Raw genomic sequence first — 20,983 nt, 5'->3', positions numbered from 1 at the left:
GTTGGGACCATTTGGGTCATTTTTATTCTTCAGCAACTCGAACCTCGCTTTTAGACCCATTGATTCTCCTGAGAATTTCAAGTTAGCTTTTGTTTTAATTACTTGAAATATACCTCAATCAGTGTGCAAGAAGAGTGCAGTAACCTGCTTAAATGGCTACCGACCAGGGGCACAGTGATGAAGTGTTTGAGAGGCTTGGTATTGAAGCGAATCAGCTCCTGTTTCCATTCTAATTTGCCCAACGCAACAACAGGTCTACAGCAGATGCCATCTCACTGGTTCTTCACAAATCCCCTGGAACACCTGGACAACAAAGATGAATACATCAGCAGGCTCTTTAGCGACTACAGTTCAGCATTCAACTTCATTGTCCCCTCAAACTGATCAGCATATTCCAAGACCTGGGCCTTAATAACCCACTGTATAATTGGATTTCCTCACCTCCAAACCCCAGTCAGAATGGATTAGCAAGAAATTCTCCCACAAAATCTTCAACACCAAAGCACGACATGGTTGCATACTTAGCCCACTGCTCTATTCACTTTGTACCTACCCCTGAGTGGCTCAGTACAACACCATTTATAAATTTGCTGTTGATTTCACAATAGTGAGCTGTTAAAAAGGGGTGATGAGTCAACATACAGGTCCACCAAACCTCTGTGCCCCTCCCCCATATCCCTCACCCTCTCCATTCCCCTACCCCTATCACTTCCCAGATGTTTTTCCCTTGTGCCCTTTCACCTCTCTCCACCTTTGAGCTTTTACCTGTGGGCTCTGTGCTCCTCCCCCGCCACTTCCCTGCCACCATTTTATTCAGATATCTGCCTACTTTTAGCTGATACCTTGACGGAGGGCTCAAGCCCAAAGTGTTTGTTACATATTTTAGCTTTGCTACATAAATAATGTTCCATGACTTGTTGAGTTTATCCAGCAATTTTATGTAAAGGGAGTTTGAAAACTTGGCCGAGTGGTGTACTGACTATAACTCAATGTCACTAAAACCAAGGAGCTGATTGTGGACGTTAGGAAAGGAAAACAATGGTGATTATTGGGGATCAGAGGTGGCGAGAAAGAGCAAATTTAAATTCCTGTGAGACATTATCTCGAAGGACCTTTTCTGGACACAGCATACTAATGGCATCAGGAAGAAATCACATCAGCGGCTCAACTTCCTCAGCAGTTTGTGGAGGTTCATTGTAACATCAAAAACTTTAGCAAACTTCTGCAGATGTGTAGTGGAAAGTATGCTGACTGGCTGCATCGTAACCTGGTATGGGACCACCAATTCCTCTGAGTGGAAAATCTGAAAAGATGCTGGACATCACAGGCAAAACACTCCCGATAATCGAGAAAATCTACATGGTCATAGAGCAGCAGCAATCATCAGGAATCCACAGCACCCAGGACACGGTCTGTTTCACTGTTGCCATCAGGAAAGAGGTATAGGTGCCACAAGCCTTGTACGACCAGGTTCAGAAACAGTTGTTAACCCTCCACTTCAGACACCTGAATAACACATTCAATCAGAGACTCATTTAAGGACTCTTGCATTATTTATTACTGATTTCTTTTCACTGTTTTTGCTATTAGTTTGTTTTCTTTCTTTGTTTATATTTTTCTCTTTTGCATACACATCTTTTTCTTGAGTACAATTTACACTACCATATAACCTTATAACCACTTAAAGCACAGAACAGGCCAGTTCGGCCCTACTATTCCATGCCGTAAAAAATCCCCACCCTCCTAGTCCCACTGACCAGCACCCGGTCCATACCCCTCCAGTCCCCTCCTATCCATGTAACGATCCGATCTTTCCTTAAATGTAACCAATGATCCCGCCTCGACCACGTCTTCCGGAAGCTCATTCCACATCTCCACCACCCTCTGCGTAAAGAAATTTACCCTCATGTTCCCCTTATAATTTTCCCCCTTAAATCTTAAACCATGTCCTCTAGTTTGAATCTCCCCCTTTCTTAATTGAAAAAGCCTATCCACATTTACTCTGTCTGTCCCTTTTAAAATCTTAAACACCTCTATCAAGTGCCCCCTCAATCTTCTACACTCCAGAGAAAAAAGCCCTAGTCTGCACAACCCTTCCCTGTAACTCAAACCTTGAAATCCTGTCAATATTCTCGTGAACCTTCTCTGTATCTCTCTATTTTGTTTATATCTTTCCTATAATTTGGTGACCAAAACTGTACACAGTACTCCAAATTTGGCCTCACCAATGCCTTGTACAATTTCATCATAACCTCCCTACTCTTGAATTCAATACTCCGATTTATGAAGGCTTCTTCACCACACCATCTACCTGAGTATCAGCCTTGAGGGTACTATTTACCATCACTCCTAAATCCCTTTGTTGCTCTGCACTCCTCAATTGTCTACCATTCAATGTATATGACCTATTTAAATTTGCCTTTCCAAAATGTAACACCTCACACTTATCTGTATCAAATTCCATCAGCCATTTCTCAGCCCACACCTCCAGCCTTCCTAAATCACCTTTTAAAATACGGTAATCTCCCTCACTGTCCACAACACCACCAATCTTTGTATCATCTGCAAACTTGCTTATCCAATTCTCCACCCCTACTTCCAGATCGTTAATATATATAACAAACAATAGTGGACCCAGGACCGATCCCTGAGGAACTCCACTAATCACCGGCCTCCAATTGGACAAACAATTTTCCAAATGGACAAACAATTTTCTACCAATATGTATAAATTCTGCCTGGCCTACAGTTAAAGAATATCAGGGTTGCATATGATGTCATATAACCCTATAACCATTTACGAACAGAAACAGGCCATGTTGGCCTTTCGAGTCCGCACTGGTTCATTGATTTTGTGCGCCCTCTTCAGGCATTGGTCCCGGTAGATCTTCATTCAAAAACGATGGGTGAATTCAATGCAGGTGGAATCAGTCGTAGAAACGTGCAGTTCAAAACTTCTGGGCACATTCAATAAAGGGTCAATCAAAAATTTGAACCTCCCTGATTAAACTCCCATGAGGGACCTTGTCAAAGGCCTTTCTAAAGTCCATGTAGACAACATCCACAGCTTTTCCTTCATCAACTTTCCTGGTAACCTCCTCGAAAAACTCCATAAGATTGGTTAAACACAACTACTACACACAAAGCTATGTTGACTATCTTTAATCAGTCCCTGGCTATCCAAATACTTGTAAATCTGATCTCTTAGAACACCTTCCAATAACTTACCTTTTACTGACGTCAGGCACACCAGCCTACAATTTCAAGGGTTAGTTTTGGAGCCCTTTTTAAACAATGGAACAACATGAGCTACCTTCCAATCCTCTGGCATCACAACTGCAGTTATGAACATATTTACGTTGAGCATAAATTTGAACTTTAAACATAAATTCTTTATCTTTAACATTCATCTTTAGCTGCTTATTTTAATCAAACCTGTTTTTAAATGACTGAATTTCATTTAAAGATTGACAGGGAGTATCTGCATACAAATAAATAAGTAAGTATTGTTTCATGAACACGAGAGTCTCGGATGGTTAATGTGAGCAGCTCCTCTGTCTTTCTCTTCTTTATTTCTCCTTAAATTTGAATTTTACAAGTACTGCCGGAGAATCCAAAAATCCAGACCAACCCAAGCAGTCTTTCACTCAGTGTATAACCTGCTGAGTTTCTCCGGCGTTATGTTTTTATTTCAATCAGTGTCTGCAGACTTCCATGTTTTACTCCTGTCTACTGTTAAACAAATAGAGCTGGTGTCACTCCTGATGGAAATTGGAAAATGCCACGCCACGATGATAAATAGGTGCAAAAAGTTTTAACACAATTTGTAATTAAATTGCTAAATTAAGTCAACAAACATGTGCAGTTTGTAATTTATTAAACTGGCAACAGCTCTTACAGCAGCTGTGTATGAAGCGTTTCAATATCTCTGCCTTCAGTGCAAAGCTAGTGGGATTCCTCTCTGATGGAGATTGGCACATCTGCTGCAGTAGTGAAAGCTGACCATGCATATCTTGTCGGCATCTGGTGTATGCTAGGCAGGTGATAGTTCAATCACTTATTTAAGGAAATTATACAAGCAGCCAAGTCCGCCGGTCAATATTGGAATGCATCTGACATTACAACTCAATCCTGCAGGAGGCTTTGATACGAAATGAGCTAATTGTGCTGGATCCTAGCTGACAAACATTTGAGAGATTATATTTTGCATAATGTACAGCTTGAATATTTATCAGTAGTCTTTGTGATTCATTTATTCCATTGCATTATCTCGCCACGCACGTTCATCCTTACGGATAAAGCAAAAGCTATTTAGTGCAAAGCATTTTGCCATTGAATTTCTGGGGGAATTATCCTTACTTGGAGATTTCTTCCTCTTTCCTCTGTGACCCCTGTTTGGGCTGAAAGGCCAGAGTGAATTTGCACTCAAATGGAAGGTTACACTTGAAGCACCGTGTGCATATCCCCAGAGTTTAGGGCTGCTTTCAGTTCAGGCTGAGTCGAGAGATTTTGTCAGCATTTCAGGTGGAAAATTGTTTGTTGGCTTCATTTAATCAGCTCTGCTTCTGTGACTATTTTAATTGCTCCTCTGTCACCATTTCACATCATAGCTCTGTTAGATTCACTGGAGAAAACACAACCTGGCAAGGATGGCATTAAAGTGTCAATGCAGCAGTATGGCGAACCTTAATTCTCCTCATTCCTGCCTTCAATTCATCAGAAGATCTTTCGAGTGACTTGCTTCCACTCTGCTCCTCAAAGGCGACTGAAAAGGCCAGCTTGAGATTTGCAGAGTCTTCCACAGATGGGCCAGAAGGTCCTTGTGGGGCGGTTTGGTAGGTGGTGTATTCCTTTCTGTCTTTACCCTTTTGCTTTGTGTGCGCTCAATGAATAAAAGAGAGGACTTGAAGGACCTTCAAGTTTCAGCTAGTTAGATTTGGATTTCAAGGGAGGGCAGCCAAGGTTGACCAGAACTGATTCTGGAATTTAGATTAGTGGGGATCTTATTGACATATACTGGCAGGGCTAGACGTGTTAGATCAGTGGTTCCAAACCTTTTTCTTTCCACTCACATTCCCGCTTTAAGTAATCCCAATGCTATTGGTGCTCTGTGATTAGTAAGGGATTGCTTAAGGCGGGATGTGAGTGGGAAGGGAAGGTTGAGAATCCCTGCTCGAGACCCAATTGTTACTGAAATATTTTGCTCAAGACAAATTGTCATTGGCCCATTTCCTCTGGAGTTGTGAAACTGTGCCCATAATGAGTCCATTAGGAATAATTAGAACAGTGGTTTTCAACCTTTTTCTTTCCACCCATATACCACCTTAAGCAATCCCTTACAGAGCACCTATGGCATAGGGAATACTTAAAGTGGTATGTGAGTGGAAAGCAAAAGGTTGGGAACCACTATGTTAGATGAAGGAAGAAAGTTAACAATGTTGGCAAAATCCCGAACAAGGATAAGGCCAAGTCATTTCAGACTGAGGTGAAGAGAAAGTCACTCACTCCGAGAGTTGTGAACTGGTGGATGTTCCCACCTCAGAAAGTTGTTGAGATCAATTTGTTAGATACAGATATCCCCGTATCCGAAATGCTAGGGACCAGATGTTTTCTTGGTTATTGTGTTTTTTTTTAAGTTTTCGGTTCAATGGAACTAAGCAGCGCAGGAGCATTAGCAGAAATACCTGTATCAGTGGTTAAACAACACACAATGGCAGGGCTTTCTGAGTGCCAACAAAATGAGAATTCACATGAAATAATATTTAGTACTTACCAAAAAAACAACTTGATCTCTGCTTATAAAAGAAGATAAATTCTCCTCAATGGCTTTTGCAAGTGTTTCCTCCCGTGTCATCTGCCTCAGTAACAATGGCTTTCGTCTTCTTCCACCACCGGTCCTGCCACCTCCCTGTCTCCAGTCTTTGACCCTGCCCAGGAGCCTGAGGTGACTTCTTCGATCTGGATGGCACTGCTTCCGGTTGAGAATGGAGTCTCCGTCGCCGATTCCAGCGGCATCTGATGCCGAAGACTTGGACCCAGCTCTGTTTGTCACCTTCCCGGCCAGAGGCAAAGATCTCATTTTAAAAAAATCTCTTATTGTAATCAAACTGGTGCCAACAGAGCGTCAGAGCTCCACACGGGAAAGTCAGCTGTTGATTTTCTTTTTCCCTCTTATGACATCGTATCAGAACAAGTTTGGTTTTTGGAACTTTTTGGTTTTCGGAACTTCAGATACAGGGAACTCGATCTCTCTATTAAAAAGGGAGTTTGATGTAGCTCTATTGGAGCAAGGGATCATGGGGTCTGGAGAGAATGCAGGATATGGATACTAAGGTTGTTTGATCAGCCATGATAATATTGAATGGTGGTGTAGCCTTGAAGGGCTGAATGACCTACTTCTGCACCTTTAATTCTATGACTATGAAGAATGCATATTGGATTCATATTGTTATGTTTCCAAATGAAAAACAAGAAATATGATGCTCAGCTTTCAACACCATCATCCCCTCAGTAATGGTCAGCAAGCTTTAAAACCAGGGCCTATGCTCCTCCCTCTGCAACTGGATCTGAGACTTCTTCATCGAATGAGCATAGTCAGTGCAGATCAGTAACAACGCCTCCTCCTCACTGACAATCAATGTAGGCACTGTGAACTATGTGTGATTAATCCACTGTTCTGTTCTCCCTTCACACATGACCATGTGGCCAGGCACAATTCAAATGCCATCTAATAATACCACAGTTGTCAGCAGAATCACAGATGGCAATGAGAAAGCATGCAGGAGTGAGATAGGTCAGTTGGTTGAGAGGTGGCACAACAACAAAGAAATTGATTGTCGACTTCAGGACAGGGAAACTAGGAGAACACAAACTAGTCCTCATCGAGGTGTCAGCAATGAAGTGGTTAAGAACTTTAAATTCCTGGGCGCCAACATCTCTGAAGCTCTCTCATGGGGCCTTTATATCTATGCAATCACGAAGAAGACACACCAGATTTGGTACATCAGAAAAGACTCTTGCACGTTTCTACAGGTGTATCGTGGAGAACATTCTGACTGGTTGCATCAATTATGTCTGTGGTGAAGATACGATCCACAAGACAAGAGAGTTGCGTATTTGGCCAGTACCATCATGGCCATCAGTGTTCTCTCCATTAAGGACATCTATAAGAGGGGGAGCCTCAAGAAAGCAGGCTCTATAATCAAGTACTTTCACAACCCAGGCCTTGCCCTCTTCTCACTGTGACCATCAGCACGGAGACACAGGAGCCTGAAGCTGAACACCCAATGGTACAAATACAGCTTCTTCCCCTCCTCCATCAGATTTCTGAATGGACAAAAACCCATAAACACTACCTCGCCCTTTTTCTTTCTTTGCACTAATTTATATTTTTTAAACTATTTTTTAATTAGTAAATTTATGGAAAAGAACTTTATAGCAACTTTTCACCTGCAGTGCATGATAACGGTGCCGCAAAACAATAAATTTCGTGAAACTTGTTCATGACAATAAATTCTGATACCAATTCTGAAGACAATTAATTATTTGTACAAATCAATTATGAAGTGGTTGTCCTAAAACGGTAATGGCACTGATTTACCGCACCTTACAAACAAATAAAGAATACTCGTTTCTTTCAGCATATCATGAATTCGACCTTCTTTTTATTATTCACTAGACACAACATTGCATTCTTCAACTTCCCAAACACCACCCACGTAAACTCGTCTGATCTTCTGACTGGCTCTTCGCCATATGGGTGATCCTGACACTCTCATTCTCCTCCCAACAAAGGTAAGTATGCAACCATGACAGCTGCCCCTCAGCCTCCGAGCCGTGCAAGGAGGCAACCAATTGGAACCGTCCCACTACGGCTGACAATTCAGCCAGACCTCCTACGATAGTGCAAAACGGGGAATGCACGGTCCAACTGTCAAGGGTGCGTGCCTTCCTCCGTGGTTGGAGGGATCACTGAAATCTCTGCACCTGAATTGACAAGAAATTGAACACACGAGACATGGTCTTTGAGGAAAAGACAGTGGCTGACCTGCCCATGGGCAGCAGTTGCCTCTACTGCTGGGCTGGTTGTTTCACGGCTGCCATTTGGAGAAGTCACAAGTGGCTGACAGGACCAGGCAGCAGCACCAAATTTCTGATGCTTCCAACAAATATGTCATCTATTGCCTCTACCACGTCCTTGACCACCACAATTTCAATTAGGTTAATGGAAGGAATTCTGTTGAGTCCCCAAAGCAAGGACCTGCTGCCATTTTCTGCCCCAACTCAGTCATCTTTGATTGGTATGGTACTTGTGCTACCTTCGATTGAAAAGGTGCTGCCGCTGCCTTCTCAAGGCACAGTTAGCAGATGTTCCAGTTCTATTTATTCTGTTGACCAGGGGAAGAAGCCAATCCTTCTACCTTCAATGCAAAGGTTGTGGACATAACGAAGTCAGCATGATCTGCCAACTGATCGAGGGTAGACATTCGAAAGATACTCACCAAATGCTCTTGAACATGTCGAGGTAAACATTGAAGGAACCTCTTCTTCCAAAAAATTGCCTTCGAAGGATTTGTTCCAGCTAGCCTGAGCCACCTCCCCAACATTTGTAACAGTTGTCTATCACATAGGATGTCAACAGCTATTAAGTGGGCAAGAAGAGTCTCCTTAGATGGCTGAGTATGCCACAGAAAAAGCTGACTTAAACATGTCATATAGGAGATTACCACCCAGATCCTTTATTTCACAGGCAATCTGCTCTGGAATACGCTCCACAAGTAAACCTTACTTCATCTTCTGACTCATCACACTGAGGGCAAGGAAATGAGGATCATGAACCATGCTGATGAATTATTAATAAAAGGGGGAAGAATCTTTAGTTTGACCTCCCCAGGCTTATCTGTATCACTCTCCATTTTAAATTAGAAGGTACTGTGAACTCACAGAGTCACCACTTGTAACGGAACTGATATACCGCAGCTTACAAAGAAATAAAGAATACACTCGCTTGTTTATTTCAGCATATCATGAAGTCAACTTTCTATTTATTATTCTCTAGACACAACATTGCATTCTTCATCTCCCCAAACACCACCCAGGTAAACTCCTCTGACCTTCTGATTTGATCACTGCCACACGGGTGATCCTGATGCTGTCACCTGACGAAGGTAAGTACGCGGCCACGACAAAACCGACATATCCTTTCATGAATGAACAGTCAATTTGTAGATGCGTTTATGAAGATGGAATCAGTGGACTGAAACTTATTTAGAAAGTGTTTCGACATGAAAGAATTGGACTGCAGGTCTGTGTGGAGCTTGAAATTACGCTGTGATAGCTTTACAATATTCCATTCAACAAGCATGTGAAGAACTTCAAAATATATAATAATGCATTTCTAAGCTATTATTCCACATCATAATTTGAAAACAGCAGTGGTTTTAAGCGTTTAACTTTTAAAACACAGCCATTGTCCTTGTTCCCTATCCTCTTGTCACTAATTCAATTATATCCCCAGATTTCTGATTCACACTGAATTAAATGGCTAAGCTTCTAACTCAGTAGTTTTCAACCCTTTTCTTTCCACTCACATACTGTAATGGATAAATATTGGGAGAATTTGGTAAGATTTAGAGTAGGTTACATACAAACACACATTTTAAAACAGATCTTATTCGAAAGACTTAAGAATTCAAATTCAGTAACATTGCAGGATCTTTGGAGACTTTTATGCACACTTCACAAGTAGGTGCTAATTGAAATGACGTCAAGAAATGAATGACCATTGTTTGGAAGAAACAAACTGGCTGTTAAAAAGTACTTACACTGTGCTCACAGAAAGGTCACTCCTGGGTTTTGTTTATCTAAGACAACATCTTGACCAAGGAGAAGAACTCCTGTTGTTTGCTGAAGAAGGTGGGGGTTTTGCAAGTGAGAGCGTCACATGGCCTTTCTGGCAGTTGACAGATAGAGAGAGAGAGACAAGGTAACAAGCAATCTCAGCCAGTGTGGGTGACACTAAAGGAGCTGAACAATGCAAGCCAGGAAGAGCTGGTTGGAAACCAAGTTCCAGAGCAGTGGATGGCTGGAAGTGATATCTGTCTGATGTTTCTCTTGGAATAAGTGGAACAGAAAGGAACTCTGTGGTAGCCTGAAGAAAGAGGTTACCATCTGGAAAACCCTGATGGGGCAAGTTTCATCAGGAGGAATTGAAGTGACTAATGATGGTACCTCAGTTGTGGAAATCCTGGAACAACAAATCTCTCTCTGCAAACCCTACAAGAACCTTCCTGAGCAGTAAACAATTACCTTTCGAGCACCAAAGCCTGGTAAACTTTATACATGTTAAGTTCTGTGCACAGTATAAGAATTGCCTGGATCCAGAGAACTTGAAAGAAGGAGAAGTGAAATTGAACTGTGAAGCAAAGAACTTTCATATACACGTGTGCTTAGAAGTAGAAGGGGGTTAATTTGGGTTAGTTAAGTATAGAGATAAGTTAGTTTGATTCTGTTTTCATGTTTAAAGTTGATTAAAAACAACTTTTGTTTTAAAAACTACTTGTCTTGGTGAATGTCTATTGCTGCTGGGTTTTGGGGTCCTTTGGGCTTGTAACAATACCACTTTAAGTAATCCCTATGCCATCAGTGCTCTGTGATTAGTAAGGGATTGCTTAAGGAGCTATGTGAGTGGGAAGGGAAGGTTGAGAATCACTGCTCTAGACCCAATTGTGACTGAAATATTTTGCTTGAGAAAAATTGTCATTGGCCCATTTCCTTTGGAATTATGAAACCGTGCATATAATGAGTCAATTAGGTACGATGAAAACATTGGTTTTCAAAGTTTTTCCTTTCCACTCACATACCACCTTAAGGAATCCCTTACTATGGTATATTTAAAGTGGCATGTGAATAGAAAGAAAAAGGTTGAGAACCATTGTACTTATTCCATAATCCTTCATCAGAATGTCTCCTAACTTCTACTTTCTCAATATTGTCAGCCTCTCTAAGTTTGTCTGCCACTGAAATCCTCATCCAAGTTTTCAATGAACCCTGGCTTCGATCAGTTGCTGTGCTGCAGATGATGAGACCTGGACCTCCAGCACTGTCTCGACCCTCTGGGGTGGCGTGGTGACTAGGACGGAGATGAGGTTGGCGTACACTAGTATGTAATGTACGTCCATGAAAGTTGTGGGGGGGGGGGGGGGTTGCTGTTTGGTAGGTTTGCTCCTCGGGTGCCCCCATGCGCATGAGTCCCAGATGGAAACAGTTTCCTCACACCACGTTAGGCTACATACCCATATTGGGGGTTTGCATGGAGGAGCTGGACCCTTTCAACCAGTGGATCAGTTTTATGGCCCCTCATGACCAGTCCTGGTAATGTCAACCAGGAAGGCAGGGTGGTCCCTGACATGGACTTCCTGGGGAAGGAGAAAATTTGTTTGTGAGGGGTAGCATTGGTGGCAGTACATAAGAGCAACCTGATTGTCATGGAGTGCCTCGGGAAGGACCACCTACCAGTGAGAAACTGGCAGTCCCCTGGACTTAAGGGCAAGGATGATGGCCTTCCACACAGTAGCATTCTGCCGCTCTACCTGGCTGCTCCCTCAGGGGTTATAACCGGTGGTCCTGCTAGAGATGATATCTCTGGCCAGCAAGCATTGGCACAGCTCATCACTCATGAACAAGGACCCTGTGAAAAATAAAGGGTACCCAAAAAGGGTGAACAAGTTGTGCAGTGCCCCAATGGCTGTGGTGGTTGTCCTGTCTGGGGAGGGGATGGCAAAGGGGAAACATGAATACTCATCGATAACTGCAATGAAATACACATTGTGGTTAGTGGAGGGAAGGGGACCCTTGAAGTCCATGTAGCCTTTACTAGATATGCCCTATCTAGTTGGCAGGTGCAGTTTTCACTCCGCGCAGACTCGACAGTCCCTTGTCATGTCTCTGACTTCCCTGATGGATTATAGCAGAATATGAGATTTGATGAAGTGGAAAATTCTCGTGACAAAGTTCATTGAGGAAGGTTTTAAGTCTATCTGCGCACTGGCACATGTCCCTTGGGACAAGGAATCTGGGGGCTTGTTGAGCTTCTCCCTGCTGATACAGGATATCATAGTTATAGGTGGAGAGTTTGATCATTCTTTATCTTACCCACTCTTTGTCCTTAAACATGAATGCCATGGCCTGTTGGTTCGTGAGCAGGGTAAAACGTCTGCCAGCCAGGTAATGCCTTCAGTGCCGCACGTTTGATCCCCATCACTGTATCGCATGCTTTTGGTAGCAGTTGGGGTTGGGATTCACCAACAGTTGTGTGGGGGGGGGGGGGGTGGTCGATACAGAGAGTAGAAAGATCACGTGTTGGTTGGGCCGATGGGGGGTGGGGTGCAGAGTGGCTGGTTGATGAGCTGTGTGTTGCCGACCATGGTTGGAGGGGGGTGTGTGTGGAGAGAAGACCGACCTATTGTATCATAACCCTCTTGAGGTGGCACTGAAAATCCAACCTCAGCAGCACTGGTGCACAGAGCTGCAACATGATGAAGAGATTAAAGTCCCTGTAAGTGGTCACCATCACGGTGGTGTAGATGCAGATTTCGGCGAAGAGGGACTTTGAGGCCAGAGCAACTTTATAGCTACTGGCCTTGCTTTAAGGGAGTGACACTGCACTGTATTGGGGTGGATAAAACTCTCAGTGCTCCTGCTATCGAAAAGGTATCTGGTCACCTGATCATTGATCGAGATGTCCCTAATATCCAGGAGAGTAGATGCGAGCTGGCCAGTGCTGACTCATAGTCTGGAAACATAATACCAGCGCCACCCATACAGCAGTGTGGTTATCCCTGGAAGTTGGCGGTATCCAAGATGCCGGTCCTTGTGTCGTGGCGTGGTCATCTCCGGAAGATGACAGCACCCAAGATGGTGATCCCCAGGCTGTGCATGCAACAGCGCTGGGATTGGAAGGTGGCTGTGGTCGACATACCTTTGCATTGTGTTCCTTCTTTCTGCACTTTAAGTACGTTGCTCCTTTCATCAATCAGTGTTTACGGGGGTGCTTTTGGTGCTCCTGTGAGACCATGGCTGTGGTGGGCTCATTCATTGGACACGGTGGCAGACTGTTGGCCTGTAAACCCGCATCCCAAGATGGTAGCACCTGTGTGGACCTCATACCATTTGCTGAGTAAGCTTCCATGTTACAGAGGGTGATCTCCAGCGATTTCACGAGGTCGATTGCCCCTTTTAAGTCCAACTTACCCTGCTCGAGTAGGCTCTAGCATACATAGTCAAACCTGACGCCTATGACATAGGCATCATGGATTATGTCCTCAGTGTTTTGGTTGGCCGACACTGACTGCAAGTTATACACTCATGCGAGTCCCCACAGGCTTGGAGGAACTTGTCGCTCAATTTACCCAGTCACTCTCTACAGGTAGTCAGCATGTCCCTGATGAATATTTCATTGCCATTCTCCCTGTACTGGTATGTCCATTGTCTCCCCGTTGAGGTGTCCCCGATCATTACGAGTACATGGTATCCAACCTGAGAGAAGGGTAGGTGCCTCCGTGCCCACGATTCTGGAGGAATTTGGCATAAAGACCTCAAAGCAGCATAGCCAAAGTTCAAAGCAGCCTGAGGCTTCTGGTGATTGTGGGTCGATCTCCAGTTTATTGGACTTCAAGAGTTGTTCCATTGTTGGAAAAAAATTGGAAATAAAATTGATGTGCTATCAATAATTTGAAAGACTGGAGTTACAGACAATAGACTTTTATTTATAACAAACTTGAAGGTCATCCTGTGCTGTGGCCCAGGCTTTTGGTGGAGGGATTATGATGTTAGAGCCTTTATACAGGGTTAAGAGTGAGGGGCCATGGGTGCAGTCACAGAGTAGGGTGGAGCCAGATAAATGAGTGCACAACCGTTCACCACACATGCCTTTCTTGCATCTGAATGAACAAACCATATGATTTACATTTTGTGATTTCGGGAAAATGCTCCTTGCAGTCAGTTGACTCAAAAGCTTCTATGTTTTGTATCTTAAGTGATGGGGTAGTCTATTTTTGCACTTTAAGGCCACTGTAACAGCTGTTAAAAAAATGAACTGATAAAAAACTGAAAGACTACTTCTGTTCAAATGAAACATCATTGATGTTTCTCCCACCACAGATGTCGCTGAACATTCACTTTTCTGTTTTTATTTCAGATTTACAACATCTTCAATTAATGAACAACTAATATGTTCTTGTGATTTTGATTTGATAGGGTGTTAGAAAGTAGAAAATATTTCTGCACTGTGTTAGGTCTGCTTTGTTCATGAATGAGTGAGACAAACACCAGGCTGAGTCGAAATCAGGGTTCTTTGTTCTTTATTACCGGATTGTAACACTTGCGACTAACCATGTTAGTCGGAGAATGCATTCTGCCGTTATCAGCAAAATGGTGATTTTTTATACCCTTGGATATGTGCTTAGAACATCATCATATCATTACTTGTCCAATGACTAAAACTGTTGCTATCCTTTCCCTGCTAGCTTCCTGCCTCTCAATCCATCAATGTCTCTCTTATCTTGTAAGTACAAGGATGCATTCACATCTTGTTACAGCCCTGCACATTCCCATCTCATGATATTTTACCTAACAGGAGTACAAGGACACCTCCCCTTCTTGTTACAGCCCTGTACAGGGTAACTCCTTACACATTCCCATCTCATGATGTTTTACCTTACAACTGTTGGAAAGCAAAGAAATGGAGACACAATATTTGTTATTGTAAGGCATTTAGTAGAGCACATTATTCAATATTTTCCTGCATTTATTCCCCCATAAATTTTGGAAGTGCAATCACTGACTGTTTAGTATGGCCAAGGCGCTATTCAATAGCTTGGTGGATGAAAAATTGCAATATAAATAAGGACTGAAACATGAAAGTTTGCAAACGCATGATTATATTAACAACAAGAATGCTGGAGGATACTGGAGGAATGGTTCGATATTTTTGTATTTTGTATTTTTACTATGAATAAGGATGTGAACTTGCCAGTGTAACAAACAATTAGAGGAACAAAGCAAATTAGAATGGATGAACTAGAGTCAAATCAGATGCAAAAAAAAGGAGAAATAAAGCAGTAAAATGCCAATCCACCTGTGGATCTTTTACACAGGTAAGTGGAGTGTCTTAAAGATGAGGAAATCAGTCTTTACAATTCACTGATTTTCCCTATGAAAGGTCCTGTTAAGATTGAAAGAGTGCAGAGAAATTTTCAAGGCTGTTGCCAAGACTTGGAAGAGCTGAGTGAAATGGAAAGTTAGAATAGGTTTGGACTTGATTCCGTGGCGTGTCAGAGAATTAGGGGAGGTGGATAGAATTGTGAGGGGTACAGAGATGGTGAATGCAAGTAGGCTTTTTTTTACGCAAAGTTTGGATGAGACGAAAGCGAGAGGAAATGAGTAAAGGGTGAATGGTGAAATGCTTCAGATGATCATTTGGGGGAACTTCTTCACACAGAGAGTGGTGTAAGTGTGAAACAAGCTGCCAGTGGACGTGGAGTATGCGGGTTGGATTTTGTCATATCAGAGAAGATTAGGTAGCCATATGCAGGGATATGGTCTGGGTGTGGATTGATAGTTTCGCGCAGAATATATGTGCAATAGTGTTCCATGGTTCTAATATTGGATTTGGATTACTAGCAAGAAAATTAAAGGTTGCAGATCAATTTCTTATAATCTTTTCCAAGGATTTACAACATGGAGAAAGAGAATCCTTTGATTGAACTACTCCCTTCCTTGGTTGGACACACTGATTGGCATCACAGGAACAATGATCAAATCATTAAAAGGGTATTTCATACAATTTCGATGGTGAATTTAATTTGTTCTTAATGTACAAATTTTGTAGGTTCATAAAATTGGAAGGAGTCAGGGTAAATCCCCATTAATGCTAAGGAACTGGCATCTATCGAACAGCAAATTTTGGTGTTATACAACATTCAGTTTCTCGCGATCTTACCAGGGAATCGCTACACTATTAGCAGGATTCATTGTGAGCTAAGCAGTTACTGGTTTTGTGCAGAAAACTTGCCTGTTTCGGAAGATTATGCCAGCAATGGATCTGAGACGGAGAGAAATGAGCAAAACTCATTTCAGTGAGATTCCAGTTTAACTGAAGCGCATGTCACACCAATAATTCTAGGGAGAAGGAAAGAAAACAGGTCATTGGCACAGCTTCATGGAAGAACAGCAGTGTGGCACAGTTAGCGTAGCAGTATACATAATGCTGTTACAGCGCCAGTGATCAGGACGTAGCTTTGAATCCCACGCTGTCGGTAAGGAGTTTGCACATTCTTCCTGTGTCTGCATGGAATTTCTCCAGATGCCCCACTGTTCAAAATGTACTGGGGGGTTATAGGTCATTTGGGTGTAATTGGATAGCATGGGCTCATGGGCCAAAATGACCTGTTACTGTGATGTACGTCTAAATTAAACACAAATTAATTTACTGCTTCCACCTCTCATTGTCTCCCAATTCCACCCCAACTAATACCATCTATCTGTCATCCTTCACCTCTCTTTGATCCACCTATCATCCATTGACCTCTCCCCTCTCTTTAATACCACCCATTGACTCACAGTTAAATAACTTGAGAGGCTGAATCAATGATTTTCAGGCTTTTATTCACAATGGACAAGGACCTCATCCTGTGCCGTGACCTGGGCTTTCTGGGGAAGGGACGAGGTGTTAGAGACTTTATACAAGGACAAAAGAGGGAGGAGCCACAGGTAGAGTCGTCGAACCAGGTAATCAGGAATACTGCAGTTCAGCAGTTCACCTCTCTGTCTAAGTCTGATGTAGGGTTTTGGCCCGAAATATGGTCTGTCCTTTTCATTCTGTGTTATCAAACTGTATGTCTAATGTATTAAAATATCAGCTGTTGCTCCAACCCCATAACAAATGAGTTGTTCCAGCCAGTGAACCTTCATGTTGTTGCTGTTGTCCAGGATGTAGGAAGCTTCCAGAAGATCCTAAATAACCATGGGCCAGACCCCTCATATACTTAAGATTAAATCACAAAGCAAAAGTAAAATATTAGAGAAACACAGAAATGCCCACTCACCAAAATCCCAAGTTTTCTACTAATTCAAATTATTCCAAGCAAAGAGTTTTCAAGCCACTGAATAAACTTTCTGTATTCGATCCTCCTGGTGTTTCAAAAGGCTGAGTCGGCCTTTGCTGAGTGAAGTGATTTGAATAAACTTTAGAAAACGTCAAACCCTTATGCTTCCTGATGTTAGGATAAACAGACAATTATTTAAGGGAGCTTCCACTTGTAGGATTTTAGATTTTGATAATTTGTGAATAATCTGGCCCATTGTATGATTATTAGGGAAAACCTATGCTTTTTGCTTGGCTAAATCTCAATGTTCAATTGATTAAAATATAGTTAGTTTCAAGGAAGCATGGCATTCTCCTGCATGGAAAATTCCACACAAAAGAACTTAAAACTATTGGTCTAAATGCCTTTCTTCTTTGGAATATGTTCAAGGGCGTAAACAGAGCATCTAGCTACTCTACAAATATATTCTGCTGAAGGTAGATAGTGGGGATTATATTGGGGATAAAAATAAATTGTTGGTGATTATTCCTAATATCTGATCTTGACATTTACCAAAAGGAATTTAGATCAAAAGCACCTAGTTGAAACAGGAATGCATGTGTTTCACCCATGACTCTAACAGCAGCGCTACTTCCTCGCTTGTTACGGAGACGGCATTGACTAGGTTCAATTCTGGTTTTAGAAGTACAGAAGTCATACACGGGTCTTTGATTATCATCCTTTCCAAACCTCATTGTGTAGTAAGCACACTGCAATCTTGCTTGTCTGAGAAACAACGGTACATCATTGCTTTCTACTTTCTGTTTCTGAGCCAGTCTTGTATCCATGCCAACGCTGTCCTTTCAGTCCCATAGGTTTCAATTTTGCTAACAGGTCTATTAATGTGGAACCATCAAATGCCATTTGAATACCCACAACACCAACCATGTTCCTCTCATCAACCTTCTTCATTGCTATTTCAAACTCACAATCAAGGTAGACAAACACCAGCTGACTATAACAAGTCCCTACTGGCTGTTCCTTACTGAATGCCCAGTTAATTTTATCATTGGTTTATTTCTTAGCTTAGATAGTTTATCTACTGCCATGCTGATTTGTAGTCAGTGATATGATCCTACTCTATTTCCTTGAACAAGAGGTGCAATATTATAATGCCTGTTTTCTGGTGTATCTTCTGAGATGAAAGGGGGAATTGGAGGGAACCAGAATCTTTGTAATCGTCTCCCCTCAAGGCAAACAAGAAGTTGACAGAGCCTGGGGAACTTCTGAGTCCTGTACAGAAAGACTGCTGGAGGCACTCTGTAGGTTGTGCAGCATCCATAGAACTTAATAGGCAGTCAATGTTTGGGGCCTGAGCCCTTCTTCAGTTTTGTGGATAAAACGTCAACTGCCTTTGCTTCCCGTGGATGCCGCAGAGCCAGCTGAGTTTGTCCAGCACATGTGTCTGCTCTACTCTCCTTCCTTGTTTCCATTCAGCCTGAGACATCCTCCTTCAGGCCTGAGCATTTCATCAAGGTATGAGAGCAACAAAAATAAAAATCAGTCAGGTGCTCATATGTAACCTGTTCCGTTTCTCCAGCACTTTTGTGTAATGCATGACAATCACAGCACCCACAGACATTTTTTTTGTTGTTAACTCCTTCTGGAGCACTTTCCAACTTTGGGTGCCTGTTTTATTAATTTATTGAGTGCCTGCCTTTATTTCTATTCTGTCCTTTGTCTGAACTGTATGCAGGAAGGGGGTGGCCTGAAAAATAGATGGGTAACGCCCATGGTCTGGGTGCTGATGATGTGGAAGTTCATTTGAGCAAGAGAAGATCAGGTCAGCAAAATCTCTACCACTGCAAAACTAAACATGACTCCCAATCATGTGCCACATTATTGAGCCTGATATTTCCAAACATACCAGGGTTTGGGAGGTGGGGGGAGGGGGTAGTGTAGGTTAATTGGGTGTAAATTGGGTGGCATGGGCCTGTGGGCCGAAATAGCCTGTTACCATGCTGTATGTCTAAATATGAATTTAATTTAAATTTCCCGGGTCTCAGGTGCTCGCTCAAATATGCTGTTGTTCACACATCTTCACCTGAACCCCAATGACAGAAAATGGGAGCCAGAAGTGGAACTATAAAAAGGAGAGATGGTGGGCAGATGGGAACGATAGAAGAAGGGGGAATAGGGGACCCATTGGGTTGAGTGTAGAAGAGTAGATAGGGGAAGGAAAATAAACTACTGCTAATTGGTATTTGTTAATCTCTTAGAATGGATTCCACAATGAGAATGACAGCATTAGATCCCCCAACGCAATTGGACTCGCTTGAAACCATTAAAAGATCCAATACTCTCCCACTCACAATTTGAGCAAGTAAAGAAGCCCTTTGGCCCAACTTATCTATGCAAATCAAGCTACTCCCATTTACCTACATTTGACCCATATCCCTCTAAACCTTTCCTATGCATGTAACAGTATAACATCTTTTTAATGTTCCTGCTTCTTCCACTTCCTCTGTGCCCCAAATAATCCTTCCAGGTGAAGCAGCATTTCACTTGTGAATCTGCAGGAGTCATCTACTGCAGCCAGTGCTCCTGTTGTGGCCTCCTCTACATCAGAGAGACTGGACGCAGATTGTTCCATTGAACACCTTCACACTGTCTGCTACAATATAAGGGACCTTCTATCTCAATCATTTCAATACCTGTCCATTCCCATGCCAATATATCTGCCCTCATGCACTGCCAAACTGAAGGCTTCTGCAAAGTGAAGGAACACCATCTCATATTCCATCTAGACACTCTCCAACAAGATGGCATTAACATTGACTTCTTCCATTTCTGTTAGGCCCATCCCTTGCTTCTCTCTCTCTTTCCCTAGCTCTCGGTTTCCTTCCCTTCAGCCCTTCCACCCCTCTCCATTAGAGAGCTACCCCTCCCCCAATCACCCTAGTTTTTTTCTCTCTTCTGCCATCCCATCTCTTTGCTTGCGCTTTTCCCCTGCCCCTCCTTTCCTACTCCCCTCACCTTTTTATCCAGACAACTGCCTGCTTTTCACTCAGACCTTGACGGGCTCTGGCCCAAAATATCTTTGCCTCCTATGTGAACATTGCGTGACCTGCTGAGTTTCTCCAGTGTGTATTAAACTACAATCACTGCTTCTGTACATTTTCTTGTTTAATTCCATATTATAATTTGCAACAACTCCACCTGCAACTCCACTTTTACGCTCAGCTGCAGACTTGTGGTCTACGACACTGGTTATCACTACAGAGTAGGGCAGAGTGCAGGGATGGGTTCCAACTGCGATACCAGACCAGATCAGGCTGACTCTAAGCCTGGGGTGTCCAGCGTCACTGCTCCATAAAACCCCTCCTTCTTCATATTTCGAAGGTTGAGAGGGGATTTGATAGAAGTATTTAAGATTATGAAAGGGATAGACAGAATGGATGTGGATAGACTATTTCCGTTAAGAGGAGGAAAGTTTAAAACAAGAGGACATGAGTTAAGAATTAAGGGGCAGAGGTTTAGAGGTAACATGAGGGGGAACTTCTTTACTCAGAGAGTGGTAGCTGTGTGGAATGATCTTCCGGGAGAAATAGTGGCGGCGGAGTCAATTGTATTATTTAAGAAAAGGTTGGACAGGTCTATGGATGAGAAGAAGATGGAGGGTTATGGGCATTGTGCAGGGAGGTGGGACTAGAAAGGGGTGTTTGGTTCGGTGCGGACTAGTAGGGCCTAATGGCCTGTTTCCGTGCTGTTATTGTTATATATGTTATATATGTTATATATGTAGCTGCTGCCTATGTGTCTGCAATGGAGAGATCACTTTAGCAGCGCCAACCTTTCTCCCTGCTGCAAGTTCAGCAAGTGGCTTCATCTATGAAATTG

At 42.7% G+C, this 20,983-nt stretch overlaps 1 long non-coding RNA gene across 2 annotated transcripts in view; it reads right to left on the bottom strand.

The window, feature by feature from the left end:
• The window catches only part of LOC138752278 (uncharacterized), a 119,846-nt gene that overhangs the window by 28,803 nt on the left and 70,060 nt on the right, over nt 1-20,983 (bottom strand). For both annotated transcript variants that reach the window (XR_011350474.1, XR_011350473.1), the window contains exon 2: nt 16,072-16,178. This is a non-coding gene — a long non-coding RNA (uncharacterized lncRNA). The remainder of the gene's footprint in view (nt 1-16,071; nt 16,179-20,983) is intronic.

This window comes from Narcine bancroftii, chromosome 2 (genome assembly GCF_036971445.1).
Source record: "Narcine bancroftii isolate sNarBan1 chromosome 2, sNarBan1.hap1, whole genome shotgun sequence".
Taxonomy (NCBI): Eukaryota; Metazoa; Chordata; class Chondrichthyes; order Torpediniformes; family Narcinidae; genus Narcine; species Narcine bancroftii.
This window is presented reverse-complemented; position numbering and strand designations above follow the sequence as displayed.